This window comes from Arachis hypogaea, chromosome 19, assembly GCF_003086295.3.
Source record: "Arachis hypogaea cultivar Tifrunner chromosome 19, arahy.Tifrunner.gnm2.J5K5, whole genome shotgun sequence".
Taxonomy (NCBI): domain Eukaryota; kingdom Viridiplantae; phylum Streptophyta; class Magnoliopsida; order Fabales; family Fabaceae; genus Arachis; species Arachis hypogaea.
In genome coordinates this window covers 68,077,133-68,086,495 of record NC_092054.1, presented here as the reverse complement: position 1 = coordinate 68,086,495, position 9,363 = coordinate 68,077,133, and the positions used below count along the sequence as shown (strand labels likewise).

Below are 9,363 nucleotides of genomic sequence, written 5' to 3'. Positions count from 1 at the left end.
TTATTTGGACCTCTCTAGCTCAAGTTATGATTGATTAAGTGCGAAGAGGTCAGGATTGACAGCTTTACAGTTCCTTTATTTCTTCATGAGTTCTCCCACTTTGCATGCTTTTCCTTTATTCGTTCAATCCAATCTTTGCCTTCTAAACCTGAAATCACTTAACAAACATATCAAGGCATCGAATAAAATTAAAGTGAATTAAATTTAGCTATTTTAAGGCCTAAAAAGCATGTTTTCACACTTAAACACAAATTTAGGGAGAATCACAAAACCATGCTATTTCATTGAATAAATGTGAGAAAAGTTGATAAAATCCTCCAAATTAAGCACAAGATAAACCACAAAATTGGGGTTTATCAAACCTCCCCACACTTAAACCAAGCATGTCCTCATGCTAAGAATAAAGAAGGACAAGAAAAGGGGTATGAACATTTATTCAATGCAAATAAACTATATGCGCCTATCTATATGAATGCAACAAAATGCAAAATGATTCTACCTACTTGGTTAAAAGTAAATCAATCCCCAAGAACACATATGCACATGTGGGGCTAAGTAGTATGATGATTCATGAATCCTATCAATTTGAATATCAAAATAAAGTACAAATAGACTTGCAAGAAGAAAAGCTCATGAAAGCCGGGAACAAAGAATTGAGCATCGAACCCTCACCGGAAGTGTATCCGCTCTAGTCGCTCAAGTGTATAGGGTCGATCTCTCAATTCTCCTCTAATCATGCTTTCCATGATTTGTTTTTCATCTAACAATCAACAATTATTCAATGCATGCATACATTCATCATGAGGGCTTCATTCATAGGTTGTAATGGGGCTAGGGTGAAGGTAAGGATGCATATATGGCTAAGTGAGCTTAAAATTTGCATCTTTGATTAACCTAAGCTCTCACCTAACCTATATAACAACCTATATAATTATAATACGCAACCTAGCTACCCATGATTCCCACTTTTTCACATACTCATGCATTCTTTTTAATTCACCATACATATGCATTGATTTTTATTGAACCTTACTTTGGGGAATTTTGTCCCCTTTTTATTTCTTTTTCTCTTTTTTCTTTTTCTATTTTTTTTTCTTTTCATATATGTATATTTTTTTCTTTTCATCATTTTTTTTAACTAAGGTATATACAAATGTATCAATGCATATGGTTTTACATATTTAATACATGAGTATGTACCTAATTTCTAAAATTTTCAACAAAAATAAAAATTACACTTTTACCTCAACCAATGTCCCAAGTTTCCCATACCTAAATGATACACACCTTCACTAGCCTAACCTAATCAAAGATCCAAATTAAGGACATTTATTATTTTTCACTTAGGGGTAGTGATGTGCTACAATTAAGAATAAAAGGGATTAAATAGGCTCAAAATTGGCTAACAATGGTTGATGAAAGGTAGGCTATTTGGGTAAGTGAGCTATTTGAAATGATGGCATAAATCATATAAATGCATGTATACATGGAATAATGGACATATAGACTCAAACAAATCAAAGATTATAATCATAGAAAGAGAACAATGCACACAAGAATGGAAAATAAGTGGTTATAAGATGTAACCACACAATTGGGCTCAAAACTCACATACTTGTGTTCTTAGCTCAAAAACCATGTTCCAAAATACATTCTTCAAGTAAGTTCAACACAAATATTTTTTTCAAATTGGCAGGGTGCCTTAAAAACAGTTTCTTGGAAAAGAAATCATCACCCTAACCAAGTGGTCCGAACATAAAAAGAAATGATAGAATATATACAAATTATAACTAACATACAACCTATCATGCAATGCAACAACTAACTAACAAAGAAATTAAAAAAAATATTTTGGTGTTGAGAAAGGAAGTTGTTACCCATGGAGATCAGTCGGACGACCTCCCCACACTTAAAAATTTGCACCGTCCTCGGTGCATGCAAAGAAGAGCAAGGTGGACGGGTTGCTACAACGTGTTGAGCTTCTTCAAAAGGTTGTGCGGATGACTTGTTTGTTGCCCCCATTTAGAAGCTTTTCCTTTCCCTCTTGGTGGCCATCCTAAAAGGAAAGAAAAAGAAAGAAAATTAAGCCTATAACAAAGATATCAAAGCAATAGAACATAGGCGGGGGATAATAACAAATAAGAGTAAGATTCTCACTACATGTTAGCTACGCATGTGAGTGGGAAAGCAATATAAGCTAATGCATATCATTACACTTGATGTAAAGGTAAAGTCAAAGCATGAAGAGCATGTTGAGCATCAAGTTCAAATGGAAATTGACACAAACAAGATTAAGGATAAGCATGAGAGTATTTGGCCCTATCCTAACACAATGAAAATAATGTACAAAAACAAGGGATCATGAGTTAGGAAGGACTAAAGCACTAATCTTGTGTATAGAGAAAATATTACAATTAATGCCAAACAAGTCATGAAGCACCAAGATTAACCAAGAAATTCTCAACAATTGAGTGTAAGAGTTCAACACCGTTATTACAATAAGAACATAGAAAAGAAAGGTAAAACAAGTTACAAAAATAAAATTAAAATGCAATGAATAAAAATGAACAAATGCAACATGCTAAAGGACAATGAAAAATAAGAAGAATAAGAAGTGGAAGTTTGAAGAGAGTGAGAAGAAGAAGAAAGTAAGAAAGTGAAAAAGGAAGAAGAAAGAAAAGGAGAGAAAAAGGGAATAGAAAACAGGGCAGAAACAGGGGAAAACAGGGCGCGGAAGGCGACGCGTAAGTGTCGCCCACGCGTGCGCGTGGGTGGCAGGGTAGACAAGCGACGTGTAGGCATCATGCACGCGTACGCGTACATGGAGAGAGTGCGAACTGATGCGTCTGCGTGATGCACGCGTACGCATGGGATGAAAATTGTGCCTCATCATGCAGACGCGTGGGATGAGAATTGTGCCTGAGGCACAATTCTAGCACTAAGTTGGCATAACTCTCGGGAAAAAGTATGGGCGCTGTACTGACGCATCGACGCGTACGCGTGGTGTACACGTACACGTGCCTGCCCCCTTTTTTTAAAAAAAAACTTAGAATAAAAACAGGACACTCTCCTAATCTACAAGCATTCTAAAACAATCAAAAATCAAATTTAACAACAAGTCTTTTTAGTTTTTGAAAAATTTTCAAATACAAAATAAACAAAATTTTACACCTCAAGCAAAATATAACTTAACAACAACTACTCTAATCAAAACATGAATTTAACAAACAACCTATCAATAAAAGCAAAATGTATAAGAGTATAGAAAATAAAAAAAACTACCTACAATGGCAACTCAATTCATTTATTGGGTATATTTACAAGAGAATGGAAAGAGTTTACCATGGTGGGGTGTCTCCCACCTAGCACTTTTGTTTGAAGTCCTTAAGTTGGACATTTGGTGGAATCCTTGCTATGGTGGCTTATGCTTGAATTCATCCTGGAATCCCCACCAATGTTTGCATCTCCAATGTCCGTTGGGATCCCAAATTAGGCACATAAAGCCTTTAAGTAAGCCAAGAGTATTGGTTGTTGAAATGAATTCCGGGGTCCCAAATCTTGTTCTTGCACCCATCTTCTTGTTGACTACCATAGTTAAGTTTGGGTGACAAGGCTTGTGAATTCTCAATTAAGCATCCAAACATTCTCCTAGATCCATGCAAATTGGTTCTACACCAACTATTGCTATCCAACTTTGAGCATGCTACCATCATGAGCTTAGAGTGATGTTTCCAACCACTAACCATCTCCCTTTTTCTCTTAAAGCCACAAAGAGCTCTAAGTTGCCCATCCGTCTCAAGCATACCATATTCAAGTGGGATAATAAAGCATAGAGATGAGAGATTTACCCACTTGAATGAAAGAATAGATGGTGATGGCTTGGGGAGAGGTGTTTCCAACAATCTTGTAAGCTCTACTCCGTTGTGTTCTTCCTTGTCAACTTCCACCTCTAGGCAAGTTTCTTCACATTCAACCCTTCCTCTTGGTAGCTTTCTTCCAATTCAATTTCTTCTTCATCGCTTACCAAGGGTATGGGAGGAAGTATCTTCTTCTTTAATCCCCATGTCAAGTCCAATGGGGGAGGATTCAATTGTACATAAGAATTCCTCAATGATTGAATCCATCTCTTAGTCAACCTCTTCAAAGTCTTCAACCACGATATGTTTTGGAGGTTGTACACCCTCCTCAACATCAATGTCAAGCTTCTTGAAAGAGGGCTCTATGACTCCACATCCCCATGGACTTCTAGCATCTCCTAGGTCTTCAACCACTTCTTCCGGCCCAATTTCATCAACTTCCTCCCCTTGTGACAATTCTCGCTTCCACTCCACTTCTACAGCTTGAAGATCTAAACTTACTCCCTCACTATGCTCCTTGATTGCTTCTCCACATTCAACAATGGGAGTGCCTTGGTCGTGTAAGCTTAGGCGGGAAGAGGCCATGTTGTGAATGGCTTCCGCCACGGTGGCAATCTTGGCTTCTAACTCCTTGAACTCCTTTTACGTCTCTCCTTGCCTTTGGAGGTAGGAGCTAATAAATCCTTAGAGAGAATCATCCATTGGAGGTGGTGAGGGAAGAGAGGGTTCATTGTGTGGGAGGGAGGATTCATAATTAGAAGTTAGTTCATCTTGGAAAGGGTATGGAGGTGGTGTATATTGAGGTGGTTCTTGAGAGTAATTGTGTTGGAATGGTAGTGGTTCCATGTATGGTTCATATGGCTCATAAGGTGGTTGGTATGGTAGATAAGGATTAGGGTCATAATAAGGTGTTTGGTGGTAGGGGGCTTGTGAGTAAGTGATGAGCGGATAATTTATACCCTTTTTGGCATTGTTTTTACATAGTTTTTAGTATGTTTTAATTACATTTTATTATATTTTTATTAGTTTTTATTAAAAAATCACATTTCTGGACTTTACTATGAGTTTGTGTATTTTTCTGTGATTTCAGGTATTTTCTGGCTGAAATTGAGGGACCTGAGCAAAAATCTGATTTAGAGGCTGAAAAAGGACTGCAGATGCTGTTGGATTTTGACCCTGCTGCACTCGAAATGGATTTCCTGGAGCTACAGAAGCCCAATTTGCGCGCTCTAAATTGCGTTGGAAAGTAGATATCCTGGGCTTTCCAGCAATATATAATAGTCTATACTTATTTTAAGATTTGATGGCCCTAACTGGTGTTTAAATTTAGCCTAAAATATCTTGGCGTAAAACGCCCAAACTGGCACCAGAATTGGAGTTAAACGCCCAAACTGGCACCAAAGCTGGCGTTTAACTCCAGGAAAACCTAAGCACGAAAAGGCTTCAATGCTCAGCCCAAGAACACACCAAGTGGGCCCCGGAAGTGGATTTCTGCACTATCTGCACTTAGTTACTCATTTTCTGTAAACCTAGATTACTAGTTTAGTATAAAAACTACTTTTAGTGATTTATTTAGGAGTCTTTTGACCATCTTTTGGAACTGATGTAATCATAGACTATCATTTAGGAGGCTGGCCTCATGGCCATGCCTAGACCTTTTTCACTTATGTATTTTCTACGGTGGAGTTTCTATACCCCATAGATTAAGGTGTGGAGCTCTGCTGTTCTTCATGAATTAATGAAATTACTACTATTTTTCCTTCAATTCATGCCTACTTCATCTCCAAGATATACTCTTGTTCTTAATTCAATCAAGTCAGAATGAAGGGGTGACCCGTGACAATCACCTAATCTTCATTACTCGCTTAGCCAAGATCGCGTGCCTGATAACCACAAAGCGATCTATATGATGTTCAACGTAGTCATTGGACGACAACTGGAGTATACTCTCTTAGATATCTAATACATGGACCGAGTCTGTGAGATTAGTATCTTCGTGGTATAGGCTAGAACCATTGGCAACATTCTTGAGATCCGAAAAGTCTAAACCTTGTCTGTGGTATTCCGAGTAGGATCTGGGAAGGGATGACTGTGACGAGCTTCAAACTTGTGAATGTTGGGCACAGTGACAGTGTGCAAAAGGACAATGGTCCTATTCCGACGCTAGCAGGAACCGACAGATGATTAGCCGTGCGGTGACAGCGCATATGGATTTGTTTTCATTCGAGAGGATCATACAACTTGCCATGGAAGGAGGTAACGCATGGTTGGAAGAAGGCAGTAGGAAACCAGAAGTTCAGAAGCAACAAAGCATCACCAAACGCTTATCTGAAATTCCCACCAATGAATTACATAAGTATCTCTATTTTATTTTCTGTTTTATTTATATTTTAATTATTAAGACCTTATAACCATTTGAATCTGCCTGACTGAGATTTACAAGGATGACCATAGCTTGCTTCAAGCAGAAAATCTCCATGGGATTGACCCTTACTCACGTAAGGTATTACTTGGACGACCCAGTGCATTTGCTAGTCAATTACGCGGAGTTGTGAGAAAAGTGTGAGATCACGATTCTGTGTACCAAGTTTTTGGCGCCGTTGCCGAGGATTGTTCGAGTTTGGACAACTGACGGTTCATCTTGTTGCTTAGATTAGGTAATTTTATTTTATGTTTAAGCATTTTATTTTTAATTTTATTTTCGAAAAATAATTCAAAAAAAATACAAAAAAAAATTTATGGTTTTCAAAAAATTCAAAAAAAATATATTTGTTCTTCATAATTTTTAAGAATGAATTCTAGAGTTTCAGATGGTATGTGAAGCCTGGCTGGCTGTATAGCCATGTCTAATCTTTTGGACCGAGGTTTCCACTTATCTTTGCAAGAGCCTTTTGGTTCCCATCAATTTGGCTGTTGTATGTAATGCTCTGCTAAAGCTTGGCTGGCTGTTTAGCCATGTCTAATCTTTTGGACCGAAGCTTTCACATAAAGCTTGCCTGGCTATTTAGCCATGTCTAAATTTTTGGACCGAAGCTTTAGACTAACATTGCATGATTCCTTGAATTCCTATTAAAAATTTTGAATTTATTTATTTTCTTTTTCCAAATAATTTTCAAAAAATTACAAAAAAATTAATAAAATCATAAAAACCAAAAATTTTGTGTTTCTTGTTTGAGTCCAGTGTCAAATTTTAAGTTTGGTGTCAATTGCATGTTTTAATTTCCCTTTAATTTTCAAAAAATATATGCATGTGTTCTTCATGATCTTCAAGTTGTTCTTGATGATTTTCTTTGTTTGATCTTTAAATTTTCTTGTTTTGTGTCTTTTCTTATTTTTCATATGTATTTTGAATTATTAGTGTCTAAAGTTTAAAATTTTTTAAGTTTGGTGTCTTGCATGTCTTTCTTTTCTTAAAAATTTTCAAAAACATGTTCTTGATGTTCATCTTGACATTCAAAGTGTTCTTGCATTCATTATTAGTTTTGATCTTAAATTTTTATGTTTTGTGTCATTTTTATGTTTTTCTCTCTCCTCATTAAAAATAAAAAAATTATCTTTTCCTTATTTTGCTCATAATTTTCAAAATTTTAGATTGATTTAGTCAAAAAGTTTTAAAATTTAGTTGTTTCTTGTTAGTCAAGTCAAAATTTCAATTTAAAATTTCTATTTTTTCAAATCTTTTTCAAAAATTAAATCTTTTTTATTTTTCCCAATATTTTCGAAAATTTTAAAATTAATTTTCAAAATCTTTTTCTTATTTTTATTTCATATTTTCGAAATTAATGCTAACATTTAATATTTAGATTAAAAAATTTTCAAGTTGTTACTTGCCTATTAAGAAAGGATCACTCATTAAATTCTAGAATCATATCTTTTAGTTTCTTGTTAGTCAAGTAATCAACTTTAATTTCAAAAATCAAATCTTTTTAATTTCCTTTTCAAATCTTTTTCAAAATAAATTTCAATCATATCTTTTTCAAAACTTAATTTCAAAATCCTTTTCTGATTTCTTATCTTTTTCAAAACCACCTAACTACTTCTCTCTCTCATTGATTTCGAAAATCAAATAGTAAGAAAAGAAATAAAATAAAATTAGAATTTAAAGCAATTAATTTAAAATAAAAATTTTCAAAAATCTTTTTAAGTAATCAATTTATTTAATTTCAATTAATTTCATTTTATTTCTCTTTTTAAATTTCGAATACTAACCAATAATTAAAATAAAAATTAAAATATTTACTTTTATTTTAATTTAAAATTCGAATTCTCTCTCTCTCATCTCTTTCTAATTATTTATTTATTTACTAACACTTCTCTTATTATAATTCGAACCCTCTCTCCCTCTCTGTGTTCGAATTCTTTATCTTCTCTCTTCTTCATTCTACTCTTCTATTCTTCTACTCACATAAAGGAATCTCTGTACTGTGACATAGAGGATTCCTATTCTTTTCTGTTCTCTTCTTTTTCATATGAGCAGGAGCAAGGATAAGAACATTCTTGTTGAAACTGATCCGGAACCTGAAAGGACTCTAAAGAGGAAGCTAAGAGAAGCTAAAGCACAACACTTTGGAGAGGACCTGGCAGAATTTTTTGAAAAAGAAGAAGAGATGGCCGAACCCAACAATAGTGGTGGAGATGCAAGGAAGATGCTTGGTGACTTTATTGTACCCTCTTCTGACTTCTGTGGAAGAAGCATCTCAATTCCTGCAGTTGGAGCAAACAACTTTGAGCTTAAGCCTCAATTAGTTTCTCTAATGCAGCAGAATTGCAAGTTTTATGGACTTCCATTGGAAGATCCTCATCAGTTCTTAGCTAAATTCTTGCAAATCTGTGACACTGTTAAGACCAATGGGGTTAATCTTGAGGTCTACAGACTTATGTTTTTCCCCTTTGCTGTAAGAGACAGAGCTATGATATGGTTGGACTCACAACCTAAAGATAGCCTGAACTCTTGGGAAAAGTTAGTCAATGCTTTCTTGGCGAAATTCTTTCCACCTCAAAAGTTGAGCACGCTTAGAGTGGAAGTCCAACCCTTCAGACAGAAGGAAGGTGAATCCCTCTATGAAGCTTGGGAAAGATACAAGCATTTTATCAGAAGATGTCCTTCTGACATGTTGTCAGAATGGAGCATCATATGTATATTCTATGATGGTCTGTCTGAATTGTCTAAGATATCATTGGACCACTCTGCTGGAGGATCTCTTCATCTGAAGAAGATGCCTGCAGAAGCCCAGGAACTCATTGAAATGGTTGCAAATAATTAGTTCATGTACACTTCTGAAAGGAATCCTGTGAATAATAGGACAACTCAGAAGAAATGAGTTCTTGAGATTGATACTCTGAATGCCATATTGGCTCAGAAAAAAATATTAACTCAGCAAGTCAACATGATTTCTCAGAGTCTGAGTGGAATGCAGGCTGCATCCGTCAGTACTAAGGAAGCCTCCCCTGAAGGAGAAGCTTATGACCCTGAGAATCCTGCAATGGAAGAGGTGAATTACATGGG

The 9,363-nt window shown here is 35.6% G+C and overlaps 1 non-coding gene across 1 annotated transcript; it reads right to left on the bottom strand.

The window, feature by feature from the left end:
- Positions 1-8,866: 8,866 nt before the first annotated feature.
- LOC112780935 (small nucleolar RNA R71) lies at positions 8,867-8,970 on the bottom strand. The gene has a single exon (XR_003191741.1). It is a non-coding gene; the product is annotated as a small nucleolar RNA R71 (small nucleolar RNA).
- Between the last annotated feature and the right edge of the window lie 393 nt (positions 8,971-9,363).